Source organism: Carex rostrata, chromosome 22 (assembly GCF_964058835.1).
Source record: "Carex rostrata chromosome 22, lpCarRost1.2, whole genome shotgun sequence".
NCBI classification, from domain to species: Eukaryota; Viridiplantae; Streptophyta; class Magnoliopsida; order Poales; family Cyperaceae; genus Carex; species Carex rostrata.
Genome location: NC_135939.1, coordinates 7801061 through 7818562, shown reverse-complemented (window position 1 = coordinate 7818562; position 17502 = coordinate 7801061). Strand labels below are relative to the sequence as shown.

At 31.9% G+C, this 17502-nt stretch overlaps 1 long non-coding RNA gene across 1 annotated transcript; it reads left to right on the top strand.

Moving 5' to 3' along the window:
• The first annotated feature begins 7308 nt into the window (after positions 1-7308).
• Positions 7309-8216, top strand: LOC144574260 (uncharacterized). Its single transcript, XR_013518156.1, has 2 exons — positions 7309-7446; positions 7844-8216. It is a non-coding gene; the product is annotated as an uncharacterized LOC144574260 (long non-coding RNA).
• The last annotated feature ends 9286 nt before the right edge of the window (positions 8217-17502 follow it).

The window sequence follows — 17502 nt, the reverse complement described above, 5'->3', positions numbered from 1 at the left end:
GTACTTCTTCAAAAAAATCTTTTGTTGTATATCTATTTATATCTTAGAAATTATAATAAAGTAATTTTCACACGAATGTTTTGTTAATTGCATGCTAAATCATTTAAACTGAAGGGCACAAATTAAATAATAAAACATTAATTTAAAGTAAATAATAAAGCATTTAAACGGCATACTAAAGAACCGAAACTGAATAATATGAATACAAAAACATGTCATGTATTATTTAGGTTGGAATTATACAAATGATACACACATATATATCTCTTTCGTCTAAAAGAGAAACAGCGTACATGCATGCATGTGCAATTGTGCATATGGAACTTTTCTAGTCCCAAGCTAGGAACATGAACATGAACATATATATGTATTATTCTAATTTAGTGCAAGAAGAGTATATATAGGCCGGATCAGGCCCATCTTTCTACAACTCAGCCCAAATTAAGTACCCGGAAACTTGTTTTTATTTTAATTGTTATCCTACGATTCATATTATATATGTTTCTTAGAAAAGTACCAACAACACAATGGGCTGTTTTGATTTGGTGCGAACACTCATGATGACTCAGCAACCATTCGTTAAATAGGAATTTAATTGTTTACGACACGGCGACACGGAAGGTGAACAGTACTCTTAACTCATTCCAAATTATATAATAGAAATTAAAGAGGTGTGAAATTTTGACGAGATTCCACGGATGAGGTGAGGGTGTCCCAGACCCACATGCATGGGAAATTTGGCGATTACAATCCCATTTAAGTCAATTATTGGGTGTCAATGGCTACGATACAGGTAGGATGAAAACATTTTCATATTCATACCCACTAAGAATTACTTTATTCATATTCTATCCTTGTCCATTAAGATTTGACCTCACTCTACTCTACCCTTACCCGTTAAAATTATCATGTAATGAAACGGTAGCATGTGAATAACGAATAATACTACTATAATAATTAGTTTTATTATATCTTACAAATAAAATATCAAAACTCATTTATTTCTCACATATGCAATAATATAACTAATAAAAAATAAAAATAAATGTACAATCAATTTCAACTAAATTGTATTTTTTATAAAACAAGATAATTCAAAAATAAAAATATATCTTCCGACAAATTTAATTATTTAATTAAAGAACAAGACATACAAATAAAAATAATATGTTTAATATTTTTCTTACAACAAAAATAATACATGCACTAACAAAAGTACTCACTAATTATCACTCAAACATTATTATATTATTATATTTTATATAATTACCCTATAGAGTAACGGTACGAAATAGTCTTTATTCATATCCTTATCCATTTAGTTAACGAAAAAAAACTTCTTACCCATTCCCGCCGAATATGGTACGGATCAAGTAAACGGCCAAAAGGGAATCATTGACACCCCTAATCAATTACCAACAATTCAAATTGACCGCTTCTTTTTATCATTAACAAACAAGATGTGAATGTGATAGCCTTTTTGACCTACACTACATATGAACGCAATCCTAGTCAAGCATCTCTTATGCAATGCTTCCGTCTTGATTACCATCGGCATCGCTCAAAAAATGGGAAAAAAAGAAAGAAAAAGAAAAAGATAATAGTCTTGTCCCTCCCACCAAATGAGAAAAACTGATCTAATTGGGATTTTATTTTAATTAGGGAAGTATACATAAATGACCATCTTCCTTAGGTCAATAAAGAAATGGGAAAAGAACAAGAATATTCCCGGGTCACTAATTCTTTGTTCCGGATTCAAACAACCCCCCCTTAAATCTAGGATTATTTACTCAGATTTGTGCATCATATGGAATTTAAATGAAAGAAGACACAGATTTCATTCCCGCACCCCTGAAAATTAGGGATTTTGGCTTATCAGGTTGGTCCTTTTGTGAAATTTCTGGATACTTCCAACCTAAAATATGGCCCAATTGGAATACTTTATGCATGATGGAATATATGTTTTAGGAACTCTTCATGCGTGTTCACTCTTTCAATATAATTTGACAAAATTATGAGAATTTAAAGTCAAATTCTGTTCAGTAGATGAAACAGTAGTATTGCTTAATTTGTCTAGTGATCTCCTGATCAACCAAAATTCCTCTATTATATTTTGAAATGTATTCATTAACAAATACTAAATCAAGAAAATAATTTGTCTTAAATGTTTACATGTCACCTAATTCGTACTGCTTATGCTATTTTTCAAGGGCGCACCTAGTGTAGTCCAGGGAGTCAGCTGCCCCCTCTAGATTTTCAAAAGTAGTGGAAAAAATAGATTGATTTTGGTTTTTGCCCTTCCTGAAAATTATATTGCCCCTCTCTGGAGAACAACAGGTCAAGTTCTTTCTCTCTTGATTGCTAGTAAGAATAAGTCACGATATTTTTTCTTTCTCTTGAATTTTATAGTTCTAAAAAGGAAGCAGCTAACAGTCTCCCAACTCCAGTCCCCCAAAAATCTCCGGATATTATCAACTAATTCTGTAAACATCAATACTAAATCATGTAAACTAATTCAACAAATCCTGTCAACATAAAAACGCGTGAAAGCTGTTAAAAACGCGTGGCAGCTGTTAAAAACGCGTGAAAGCTGTTGAAAACGCGTGACAGCTGTTAGGGACCACATTCTGTGAACATACACATAGTATCTTGTAAACATACACATATTATCTTGTAAACATGCACATATTATCCTATAAACATACACATATTATCCTGTAAACATACATATTGTACTTGAAATTATAACAGTTGAAATTATGGCAGTTGTGGCAGTTGAAAGCTCGTCAGAACTAAGCTAAAAAGGGAAGGCTTTTATACACGGGGATTTTTGGGGGACTGTAGCCCGGGGGACATTACATTTTCTCTTCTAAAAATCATCTTCTTTAAACCAATTTTCAGATAACAAAAGAGAGAGAAGAATCATACAAAGGGGTCCCACATGTCATTGACCCAATATGATGTTTCTTGTTTTATTTTAATTTTTGAATATGCTTGGTTTATGATGAGCTCATGACTTTTTCATATTTTGGTCTACATGGTGTGGGTGTACCCAAAATAAAGGGGTCACATTAAATGAGGAGTTCAAATTAATTGAAATGGTGGCTCTACGACAGTGGATCCCACTGGTCGGATTGCCATCTAACACACCCAAGTTTCACCCAAATGTGTGTTAAATCTTGTAAAATTCATATAAAATCAATCGTTTGGAGGTTTTTCGAGTTTTTCATATCGAAATTATCGGTTTAACGCGTAGAACATTATTATGGATTTTATTTTCAGCATATCCAAAACTCATTTTTGTGAATTTAAAAAAAAAAAATTTAAAGCATTGAATCGACCCGATAAGCTAATGGGTTTAAATCTGATAAGATATTTGAATCCAATTCCTACCCCTCCCTGGCAAAAATCCTGCGTCCGCCCATGCTGTTTTCCGAGTCCTGATGCAAAACTGATAGCATTAAAATCTTTTGTTAATGTAAATGATGAACTAACCCTATCAAAACACTGAGATTCAAATTCACAAATTTTAGAAACAAGAAAGACTGGTTTCAAATTATGACTGCAGTTGAACTAATTTGACAGTACTTTTAAATAGAGTCAGCTTTATAAATTTGAGATCGTTAATATGATCATTCATATTTTTCCAACACATAAATTTTCCTTAATCTCTTGCTATCTTATTCATTAGAAACTATTCTGATTAAGCATATTTTTATATGAAAATACTTAGAACATAAGAGAGCTATATAGTCAAACTTGATCTGAACCGTTAAATATGCAACGAACGGTTGATGGTACAGTCAATACTATGGGCTGATTTTTTAATGAGGATGGAACCCAAAAAAGAAAACAAATATTAAATTATACAAATTAAGACTAATATGAATGTAGGAATTTCTGTAATGATGAGGATAAAGTAGTGATGATAAATTTGTTGGTATAAAATTTTCAAAATATTCGAATAGTTAGAAATAAATTAAAATAAATCAAATTGAAATAGAGTTACCCGGATCGTGTACGAAACACTTTCCTTAAGCGTATTCCGTCTCATCGTACAAGATGGAACCGCAACTAAGATAATCCGGAGTTGTTGTTTCTTAGGCACGCCATGGAAGTAACTGACGATAACTCTACAATATCCAGCATAGATCAGAATTTCATAAAATTGAGATAAAATGGAAAAAGGGAGAATAAATGATATAGATTCATTTTTCTGGGGGCAAATCAAGAAAGAGATTGTATTTTTTTTTATTTCTTCTCACTTCCTCAAACAGAGAGAAGATGGTACAATATATAATCAAAGACATGGTGCGAGGGTTTATGAAGTTTAATGACCATAATGAGAATTCAACACACAAATGGAAATGAATCATTATTGAGGATAAATATGACACTAAATATCAAAACTGTCCATAATTAAGAAAATATCATTTTCAGTTTAATCCTCAAATATTTTAATATCGCAAATCGAGATTTGAGCAAATATATTGAACTGCAAATTTTGAGTTTTCTTACTAAAGTTCTAACAATCCCCCACAAAACTCAAAATTTAAGAATATAAAATGGAAGATTATACAGAAACAAATTGCTTGGAGAATATGCTTGGAGACCAAATTTTACATTTTCTGAAATAGTAAAATCAGAAGTCACCGTTGGATCAGCGATTTTCAAAGTGGCTTAATAAATAGTAAAAAAATTCAGAAAAATATAAAATTTGGTCTCCAAGCATATTTTAATATAGAGATTGACTTGAACGGTTCGGATCGACGTTTTAAACTTTGAAAATTGAAAAACGAATTCGTAGTACCAAAGCTCAGGAACTACCACTTTGATCTTAGCCAACCTATATATATATATATATATATATATATATATATATATATATATATATATATATATATATATATATATATATATATGATTGTATTCTTTAATTATTTTATATGCTTAATTAATAGATCTTTATTTTATTTTTCATATCTTACTAAACCGTAACATATGATCATCATCATACACATGCAAGAACACTAAAATATTCACTTGTACAATTTGATAACATTTTGTATTATCTATAAATTTTACTAATTAATTAATCATAGCACATTTTGAATATTATTTAACGGTGAATCCTTCTTAATGAGTTTACTTTCTTCTTTGGATAAACCATATAAATAAACATTCGGGTCATAATAACGTGAATATTTATACAACCAAAAACCGATGAATAATAATGAGATGGATTCATAAAGATGAATTGAATCCTCATTACTTATTACTCTCTATTTTTTTTTTTTCAGGATCATTAAAGGAATAACCAAGGTGGTTGTAATTGATTCATAATTACAAAGGTAATAAATTATAAGATCATTTCTAATTTTTAGTCTTTCAGTTTTCTTGACTATAATAAATAATTATTTCTTCGGTTATAAAATATAAGAGTTAATAATTATGACAAGAGTCAATATCAATGCTTACGTTATTCATTTCTATTATTTTATTCTATGATTATTGTAAACCAAAGACCCTGGAAAATTATTTTCCAATAACTCTAAATTTATTTTTTTTACAAATAAGTCCAGTTATTAATATTTACCAGTCCAATTATTAATATTTACCAAGTAATTTTTTCATTTCTTCTTTTCTAGATAAATAAACTGAAAATCTAATTGCTTGATTTAATATTAATAAAATCAGATTTTAATTTATTTAAATCAGATTTAGACAGTAAGAAATTTATAGTGTCTGGTAAGAAATAAGATTTTAATTTCGGTTATTATTGAGGTCAAATAATAAGATCAAATTAATTAGGTAAACTTTTTATTTCCTTTTTTGGAATACCAAATAAGAAAGATGACAAATAAAGTCTCTTCAATTAATTTTCTTCAACAGTAAAGATTGAAGAAACAGAATATATGAAAATATCTCATATAATATATATATATTTATCAAATTCTTCATTTATAGATCAATGATTAATTACTTAAGCATCTTTATTATCTAAATTATAAAGTACATATAAAATCAAACTAACAGATAATTATTTATCATGTCATCGTAAAAAAAAAAATTTAATCCAGAGATCTATGATACTTTCAATGTTTAATATAATTTATTGTTGCTCTTTATTCTACATAACATATATAGTTTCTTAACTACTCTAATAATTTATTTTACTATTTCTACTCTCATACCAAAACAGAGATATACCTATATGCGTCTCTTCCATAATTAAATTAAGAGAAAATGTAACGTCCCCGGGCTACAGTCCCTCAAAAATCCCCGTGTATAAAAGTCTTCCCTTTTTAGCTTAGTTCTGACGCGCTTTCAACTGCCACAACTGCCATAATTTCAAGCACAATATGTATGTTTACAGGATAATATGTGTATGTTTATAGGATTATATGTGTATGTTTACAGGATAATATGTGTATGTTCACAGGATACTATGTGTATGTTCACAGAAGGTGGTCCCTAACAGCTGTCATGCGTTTTTATGTTGATAGGATTTGTTGAATTAGTTTACAGGATTTAGTATTGATGTTTACAGGATTTAGTATTGATATTTACAGAATTAGTTAAAAATATCCAGATATTTTTGAGGGACTGGAGTTGGAGGACTGTTAGCTGCTTCCTTAAATTAAACTACAATCAAATTTAATTTCAGAAAAATTAAAATGATAATCTCAATAATTACTATCCGAAATAGTAGAATATGCTTAAGATTGTTGGTATAAAATTTTCAGAATATTTGAATAGTTAGAAATTAATTAAAATAAATCAAATTAAAATAGAGTTATCCGGATCGCGTACGAAACACTTTCCTTAAGCGTATTTCATCTCATCATACAAGATGAAATCGCAACTAAGATAATCCGGAATTGTTGCTTCTTAGGCACATGGAAGCAACTGAGGACCAAAACCTTTGACTAAAAAAAAAACGTTCAAATGTGAAAATTGCACATGAAATTGTTATCACTTTCAAATGTGAAAATTACACCGCTTTGCAGAGACGACCAGAACCTTTGACTAAAGAAAACACGTTCAAATGTAGGCTCTGAAAGCTTCTCTTATGATGGCAATGCATTCTTAAATTTGATAATTAAATAATAAATCAATGGAAATCTTATAGTCCTGTGACTAAACCATATATTCCCAACATAACAACTCTACTAATGCAAAATTAATATTTTCAACGACTTCAGTGCCGATCAACGCCCCTCCTATTTAAAACCCCATTGCATATTTATATGTGCTTCATCTAAGCACAAAAGGTATAGGCAGTTAGCTAGCTAAGCACTTGCACCAAGGCACCAAGCCAAACTTCCATTCAAAATGATGTTGAAAAGAGTTATACTTGTGCTGATCATATCTCTACTTCTCTCTGTTTCTCTAACTGAAGCTATAAGGCCACAACCAACTGAATTCAATAAGAGCTCTCCTAAGGTAAGCCAATGACAGTCTTTTTCTTTCTCTTTTTCATATTTTGAAAGTCTTGGCAGGAGTTGCTAACCACACAGGCGTTTTCCTTTTCATTTAAGCACTTTTATTTTATTTAAAAAGCAATATTGAAGATGCCAGTATATTCAGAAATAGCTAAGTCCCTGATACAGTGCTTGGAAACAATTTTTTTTTTCTTTTTTTTTTTCACTTTTTGATATAACCAAGAAGGTTATTAACGGAGAACATTAATTAAATGCACATCCATAATTAAAAAACATTAAAAACCAGGAACAAAACTTTAATTTAATGAGAAAGGAGAAACCTAGTTAGCGTATAACTAACATTTCAATATGCCTCTTCTTTTCTCTCTGTTTCTTAATATTTTTCTCTCGTGATATAGGGTTTTAAAAAGGAGTTAGAAGGCTATGGAGAAGAATGTAATGAAGTTGAAGAGGAAGAGTGTATATCGAGGAGAACACTTGTTGCTCATACTGATTACATCTATACTCAAGGGAAACACAACTAAGTAATAATATATATATATATGTGTGCGCGCGTGCGCAGGGATGCATGTTGCTAGCGTTATATCATTTTGTATAAGGATATATAGATCATGGTTTCGGTATATATGATACTTATTTCTTTTTCTTTTTCATTATTACTTAATATATATTTGTACCTTAATTTCATGTAATAAGACGTACGTACGTCCTTTGTATAATATGTATTGATAATTAAGTTTACTTATCTATATAAAGATGAGACGTACAAAATGATGCGTGTGTGTGCTTATCATTATCATTTTGATATATTTTGCAAAAACAAACAGGTGGATTTTCATTTTTATTTTTATTTGGACAGAAAGGCCATATGAATTTGAATATATATACAGATACAGACCATCACTAGTGGAAAATAAGGAATCAGGATCGGTTATATAAACCTATTAGTATCGGAATATAACCGATCTTGATGAAGGCGATACTGATACTATCAGGATCGGTTTTGTATTGTGTACCCAACCGATCTTAATAAGTACTTATCTAGATCGGTTATATCGGAGAACCGATCCTAATATTTTTTCCCCCGTTTTTTAATACCAATTAAAAAAACACAATTAGTATCGGATTTCATTAAAACCGATCCAGATGAGACTAGCAGGATCGGTTCTACATAAAAACCGATCTTGATAGTTAAGTATCTGGATCGGTTTTTCTTGTAAAACCGATCTTGATATAATTCTCTAAAAAAAAAAAAAAAAATTTTAGGATTGGTTATTTTTATAACCGATCCTAAAAGTTTTTTTTTTTTTTTAGAGAATTAGGATATGAAAAAAAAAACTTTTAGGATCGGTTATTTTTTAATAACCGATCCTAAAAGTTTTTTTTTTTTTTAGAATTAGGATCGGTTATTGTAAACAACCGATCCTAATAGTAGTAATCTGGATCAGTTGTTTAAAATAACCGATCCTGATGTTTTATTGAAGCTAAAAAAAATATTTTTATTTATTTGACCAGCTTCCATATATATTTTGCTAGCCAGCACCCTAATTTTTTTTTTTTTTTGCACAATAAGAAGTAATAATCAAATATCATATACACATCCTAAATTAATTATCATACACATCTTAAACTATTACAAAAAATTCATGTTCATACAAAGTTTTGTGAAGCATTACATATTACAACAAGAAATTTAAATCCAAAAAAAAATTAATTAACAAACATACAAATGACTAATTGGGCTATTTCTTCAATTAACACACATTTATGCAATTAATGTAAAGCACAACAATAAAAAAATCAATAATTACCTCTTTTGCAATCACATCACTTGAGATTAAAAAAGACCCTAAAAACAAAAACAAAGGTAACAATTAGATGGAAAAACATTTTCCAATAAAAAATACAAAAAAATGTGTTTTAAAAGTATAATAATGAGAAAATTAGATAAAGCTAATACCATGATAGTTGATCGGCCGGATGATTAAGTAACTTGAGAGAGATGTCCTCAAGACTGTAAAACAATATACAAACACCATTAATTAATTTTTGAAACAATAAAAAAAATTAAAAACTGACACAATTGAGCCGGAGGTGCGAGAGGCTCGGCTTTGAGAGGAAGAGACGGAGAGAAAGAGAGAGAGAGACACGGAGGAGAGGGAGAGACGGAGACAGAGAGAGAGAGACAAAGAGTACTGAGGATTTGAGAGAGAGATACGAAGACACAGAGACAGAGACGCTAAGTTGAAAATGAGAGGCGCGAAATGAAAATAAGAAGAACCCTAAGCAGGTTATATAGGGAGTTATCATTAGGATCGGTTGTTTATAAAAAACCGATTCTGATACTATTTTTTTTTCAAAGTTGGTTCTGCCAAAAAAAAAATTAGTATCAGGATCAGTTTTTTATAAAAAACCGATCCTGATACTATATATGAGAAAAATCACTGAGGTAAACCCCACTCATATTGATGGTCTATCAACCATCAAACGGCTACCATTTATTTTCTTTTCTGTTTGGTAATGCATGTACACGGATAAATATTAAGAAAAATGTGAAAAATATAAAAATTATTTATTTGTGTTTGTATGGCCAAATCAACTCTACCATGATCAATTTTGTACAATTTTATTATTATTAATGGCATCAAATTGTTAAATGGAATGCAGACCGTTCATTTCTGCATGATCATCCAACGGTGGGTCTGTAATTAAATGACATGTAATAATTTTTAAAATGATCAAGATATAACATGGAACATTAATAACGTAAAAGTGCCGAAGGCCCGACAACTGTAAGCCTTGATCCAACGTAAACTATTTACGGCCGTGCGATGTTGCTATATTGTTTTGCTTTGATGAACTAGTAAATGAATCCCGAATTGTATCAAATTTTATAATGGTGAAATTAATATGACATTCTTTCATTTTAACGGTTCCGATCGACCAAATGCTGATGTTCGTATCCGTTCCTTCACAACCCCACACAACAAGGGTTCAAGTCCTATGTATATTATTATATGGCACAAGTCATTGATGCGTCATGCATGATTGTATAAAAAAATTCAATAGTCAAAATGACTTCAAAATGAAATATCAATGTCAAATAATTAATTATATTATCACATAAATTTTAATAATATAAATTACATTAATTTTCATCAAAAAAAATTAATGTAACAACTGATTGGTTCTGCAAAAAAAAAAGAATATAGACTACATACAGCGCACCACACAAAGTTGGTTCTGCAAAAAAAAAAATAGTATTAGGATTGGTTATTTGAAACAACTGATTCTAATACTATTTTTTTTTTCAAAGTTGATCTGCAAAAAAAAAGAAAATTAGTATCAGGATCGGTTTTTTATAAAAAACCGATCCTGATACTATTTTTTTTTTGCAGAACCAACTTTGAAAAAAAAAGTATTAGGATCGGTTGTTTATAAAAAACCGATCCTGATACTATTAGGATCTATTGTTTATAAACAACCTATCCTAATACTATTTTTTTCTTTTTTTTTTTGCTTTGCAGAACAAACTTTGAAAAAAAAAGTATTAGGATCGGTTGTTTCAAATAACCGATCCTAATAGTATCAGGATCGGTTTTTTATAAACAACTGATCCTAATATATGCTAATTAGGATCAGTTGTTTGTTAGAATCGATCCTGATACTATCAGGATCGATTTTTAATAAGAACCGATACTAAAAGTTCATAAATTAAGATCGGTTGATCAAAAAATCCGATCTTGTTAGTTTTTAGGATCGGTTTTATTAATAAAAACGATCCAGATAGGTATTAGTATCGGTTGTTTCTTATAGCCGATCCAGATAGGCCGATCCTGATTCCTGTTTTTCCACTAGTGCATGCATGTGCTTGTGATGGTATAGCAAATTGATCTTTTAATATGATATCTATATATATATATATATATATAGAGGAGGGATCAAGTTACAACAAAGTTACAACATCATTTTTTTTCATTTTCAAAGTCCAAATCGTCGATCCAAACCGTTAGATATTCAATCTATATTAAAATGTGCTTAAAGACCAAATTTTACATTTTTTGAAATTTTTTTGCTATTTATTAAGATGGGTACAAAATCGCTGTTTTTATTAAAATTCTGCACCATTAAAAAACAGCAATTTTGTACCCATCTTAATAAATAGCAAAAAAATTTCAAAAAATGTAAAATTTGGTCTGTAAGCACATTTTAATATAGATTGAATATCTAACGGTTTGGATCGACGATTTGGACTTTGAAAATGAAAAAAAATGATGTTGTAACTTTCAAGTGTTGTAACTTGATCCCTCCTCATATATATATATATATATATATATATATATAGTTAGGCTGGGGTGCTATGGATAGCATAGTGGCCTCTATGCTACGGCTCAATATTCGAGTTTTCAAAATCCAAACGGTCGATCCGAACCGTTCATCTTATTCTCCATATTAATATCTGCTTGGAGACCAAATTTTACATTTTTCTGAATTTTTTTACTATTTATTAAGTATTTTACAAAATTGTTGATCCAACGGTGGCTGCACAAAACAGTAAAACCGTTGGATTAGCGATTTTCAAAGTGGCTTAATAAATAGTAAAAAAATTCAGAAAATTATAAAATTTGGTCTCCAAGCAGATATTAATATGGAGAATAAGATGAACGGTTCGGATCGACCGTCTGGATTTTGAAAACTCGAATATTGAGCCGTAGCATAGAGGCCACTATGCTATCCATAGCACCCCAGCCTAACTCTATATATATATATATTATAATACAACAAATTTGTTGCAACAACTCAATGACATATTTAACAATTAACATCTCAATTAATTTTGATAGAAGGCCTCAGTGGTTCATGAAATTTGACTTGTCAAAGATCGACTAACACTACTACAAAAAAACTTTTTGCCATCGGTTAGAATTAAACTTTACCGACTCTCTAAATGTCCTTGCACATCTCTCCCTCCATATAACGAACATTGCAATCATTAGCATACCTTTAGCCTGTTACTCAATTGGCTGAAGCCTCATTTGCAGATCCATATCCATGCAGTGGTACATTTATTTTAAGAGGAACACTCTCCTACTATGTGCCTCACTGATTCGGCCTCGCGGCAACACATGATACACATGTTTGTTATTGGCCATCCTTTTTTTCTCAAGTTATCAATAGTGAATAGCTTATTGTTGACTAGGAGCCAACCAAATACCTTAATTCTTGGCATAACTCTCAGTTTCCAAATTTTGTGAGCGTTCATGGAGATGTGCGAGTAGTTTTTAATGGCCCGGTATGCACTTTTAACTGTGAAGATCCCCGTGTTCGTCCTATTTCATCAGATGTTGTCTTATGCTTGAGCTCTCGCAATGACCACTCCTGCTAAGTAACCTCTTAATAGAAGAAGTTTGTCACTTGCTTCTATCGTGAGAACCTGCTGGAACATGAGCGTGATTATGCAATGCTTGGCCTCCTTGAGAGTGATGTCTGCATGGATGGCATGTGGGTAAAGCGACGGGAGATGATGCTTTAGAATTCCATGTCCCCAATTGTGGTTCTAGAGTGATATCTGGTCTCCTTGGCCATAGATGTGTGGTACAACTCCTTCCCAAAATTGTTGGCCCGCCTTCAATGCACTGGTGAATAGTGTGGAAATTGGAAGTAAGTTGCTGTTAAGTCTTGTTTCTTGAAAAATCGGTTTTCACATTCTTTGTTCAGGCTTTTGCCAGTACTAGCACCACTTCATGAGCAAGGCCTTGTTAAAAGCCACTAAGTCTACTACTCCAAGGCCACAATATATTTTCGGTTTACAGACTAATTCCCAGTTAGCCATGTTCATTTTGCCTGAGTTCTCCCCAACTCCGTGCCACAGAAACTTCCTCTTGATTTTATCTATCAGCCTGATGACCCATTTTGGGAGTTTTAGAACCATCATGAAATATGTTGGCAGCGCTGAGAGAATCGCATTCAAGAGAACTAGTATGCCAGCAATTGATAGATGTTTAGACGCCCATCCTAACAACCTCTGACTCATTCGGTGGATGAGCGGTAGGTATACCGTTTTTGGAAGCGCTTTATTTGATAGTGGCAGCCCTAGGTAGGTGAAAGGAAAAGAGCCCAGTTTGCAACCTAATATTGCAGTAAGGTCGTCTGAATCTTGTGGTTGTGTTTGTGAAAGAAGTAGTTTTGATTTTTGCGAGTTCATCGCCAAACTTGAAACCCTGTGGAAAACCATCAGTGCTATCTTTAGAGCCTATATTTGTTGTACTTCCGGTTTGATGAAGAAGGGGGCATCGTCGACATATAGCATGCACGGTTTCATATCTGGAAATGGCAATCTAATTACTCCTGTATCTGTGAGCTTTCGAAAATATCTTGCCAAGAAGTCCATTTCAATAATGAAAATTAATGGTGAGAGCGGGTCGCCTTGTCGGACTCCTCTCTTTAGTGTGATGTTCTTTCCCAGAATTCCGTTTACAATGACCTGAGAGGTTCCGGGTAGCACTGAGTGTTGAAACAGAACCTCTCAACTAACCGTGTCAAAGGCTACCCGGAACCCCAACTGAGATTCTCCATAACTCTTAACGTGAAATCCCAACTGACCGTGTCAAAGGCCTTTTTGATGCTCGCCTTATATAGAGCCATAAGCGTCTTTTGTTGTTTTGCTCTGTTTAGGGCTTGCTAGGCATAGATGAAGCTCTCCGTTATTTGCTTATTTTTTAGGAAACTCGTTTGTGCATTATTATTGATGACTTCCTGTATTCTTTGTTGTAACCTATTTGCCAGAATTTTGGAGAAGATTTTTTGAATACCTTGTACTAGACTAATCAGCCTGAAATCCTCTGGCTTGTTGGGTGCTTCTGTTTTCGGTATGAGGGTTATGTACGATGTATTTAGCGGTGCAAGTGCAGTTTCTGTATTTGTCACTATGCCGAAGACTGCAATTAGGTCCGGTAACAGATTCTTTACGAATTTTTTGTAGAACTCTGTCGTGTAACCGTCTGGGCCCGGGCTCTTCCCGTTTGGCAAGTTTTTGATTGTGGACTCTATTTCTTGTGCAGTGATTGGTGCTGTTAACTCACCGAGGTCTGTTCGAACAGGGTATAAGTTAGTCCGTTAGATCTCCGGCGTCTGTTGCGGTTCTGTTCCTATAAGACTAACATAAAAGTCAAAGAAGACCTTTGCTTTTGTCCAGTGATCGAAAGAGAGCTGCCCTTGATGTTGTACGTACCTGAGTAATGTTATTTGCCCTCTTTCTGCTTGTTGCGTATGCGTGAAAATACTCTGTGCCTTTGTCTCCATGTAGGTCCCAATTTATCTTGGCTTGTTGCCTCCAGATATCCTGCTGCATCACGGAAAGTTCCGTGTATCTTTTTTTAATGATGCATGCGGTCCATTTTTCTAGAATGGTGGTTGTCGTGTTTTCTTTGACCTTATCTATGCATCCCAGATAATCCCTGCATATATACTGTTATGCTTCCTAATTAATTGAACTTCAAGATAATATCTAGTGATATATACGTGGTAGTCCTATATGTGCATGCGTTCAAAAGTATTTATGTGGATACATCGTACACAGTAGGCTATGAATAATTAAGCACAATAAAAAAGAAGGTACTCGATTTGACAGCCCAAAGTTAAAAATGTGAACAATGATTATTCAGGGTATTTAATTATATATATAACTTCAGCTTGGGTTCGATGGCTATTGAACTTAAAGTAGTTTTAATAAGTTCGCACACTATCGGATCTGTTTTAGGATTCGTGCGCACGAATTTTGAAGCATACACAAAAGTGCGGGTATGAATCCTAAAACAAATCCGATGATAAACGAACTCATTAGAACCACTTTGGATCCAATGGCCATCGAACCCAAACTGTTCTCTATGGGTAAATTGAATTAAGAAAAAAGATGAAGTTTTTATAATATGCATGTTTTTGCTGACTTTTGGTTCCTTTGTTTTGTCTACCTATCTGTGGATCAATCAAAATTATATATATATATTTTTTCTTGTCACTTTCTCATAATAATTGTGGGCTAGCTATATGCTTGGTATATCTACGTGGAGGTCTCCATTAAACAAAAAACAAACAAATCATTGAGACTTGGAGAAAGTTACAGGCACTGATCAGGTGAAGTTTTTTTTTTTTTTTCTCTCTCTCTCTTTAAGAAAAATAACGAGTATGGGCCGCATGTTCATGATGATATCCTAGTTTAGCTTATTAATTATAGACTGAGCTACAGTCGAGTGAGGTAGATCTAGCTAGCTAGGGCATTCAAGCTAAAAACTTAACTTGAAATCGTGACAAGTCAGTTCTCATGAGCTCGCGAGTTAACAAGTTGGCTCACTGGGTCTGGGTGGATATTGTTTCAAGAAGAAAAAAAAATTATATAAACTTTTTGGATCGAGTTAAACCGAGCTAAAACGAGTTAGACAGTATAAGATGCACACAAATTCATACAAATTCACAAATTTATGTATAACCGAGCTAGCTAGCTCGCAAGCTGGCAAGCAAGCTAGGCCCCAACTTGAACTAGTTAATTATGTAACGAGCAAGTTGTTAGCGATCGAGTCAGGTGTGAGTTATGATCGAGTCACGAGATTTTTTTGCCACCCCTACTGCATGCTAATGAGAAAGCACAGAGATATCAAATTGTTTGTGTCAAAATATTTTGCATTGGTAAACATATTGATCGAGGTTTCAACGAAGTTTACTTTCAGAAGACTTTTCTTATTTATTTTAATTTTACAGTAATATTTTCTTTGACAGAAGATGAAGGTGCACGTTCTTAATTAATCTTGGATTGTAGCAATAGGAAAAATGTCATCAGCTTTCTAGAAGGTAGAAATTGTAATGAAATTAAACTAACAAATTGACTTTGTTGATATTACTAGAAGATATGACAAAATTAAACAAGATCACTATATATATATAGTAGACTTGTTGATATTACTAGAAGCTTAGACTAATTAATTTCCGTTTCCTTTAAAGTTTCCGACTTTCAGTTATAATTACTAATTCATGTAGAGATCGATGTCAACGAACTCAATTCAAATATGATACAAATTGGATAGAGACGTTTTTAAGTTTTAATTTGTATCAAAGACTAACTTGCATTAATTAATTAATTTATTTTTGTCTCCATTCGTATCTGTTAAAGTTAATGAATAATAGACAAACAATATATATATATAATTATTGAATAAATTAATAATTCATATAATTTAAAGACAACATATACATCATGAATTTATTATAAAATATAACAAAACAATAACATATTTGTAGTCTCATTATTTTAAAAGATATTTATAAATTAAAAATCAACCTTGCCATAGGCCCATAGTTATAAATATTATATAATTAAATGAATAGTCAAAATTTATCATATCTATATTTGTTTATCAATTACGAAATAAGATTAAGATAAGAAAGCATACTAATTAAAATTCTTATCCAAATCATTATCGAACAAACTAACAAAACATACGGCCCCTTTATTACTGCAAAAAAACACAGCCTATAGGAGTGGTGGGCCCGGCCATATATTATCGCGTCTCTGGCATGGGCCCTACGGGCAGTTGTACAGCCTACCGGGCCTACGCGCTGAGAATCCTGAGGCACTGTCGGATTGGGATCCTATTATTGTGTTTTCTTTACGCGCAACATTTGTGTCAGAACGCACAATTAATATTTTATCTGTTCACAAATCACAACGCATGCACTGACGGTTAAGGCAAATAGGGGTTAAAATTGAAATTAAATATTCAATTTACAAAAAAAAAAAAAGTCAATCAATTAACAACAGAACCAAAAATTTTAAGTAGATTTCAATTTCGAATCCAGATAAAAGAGATTAAATTTCAAAAGGTCAAAATTCAATACATACATAAATATATTTCAAAATTATAAAAATAAATATCAAGATATATATCAATCAAACCAAAATAAGAGAGGTTAAACCGAATCAAATATAAAATCAAATTAATTCAAATAAATATCCACTAAATTACAGTTTGTTTGATTGAACCAGAATAAGATAAATTAAATCAAA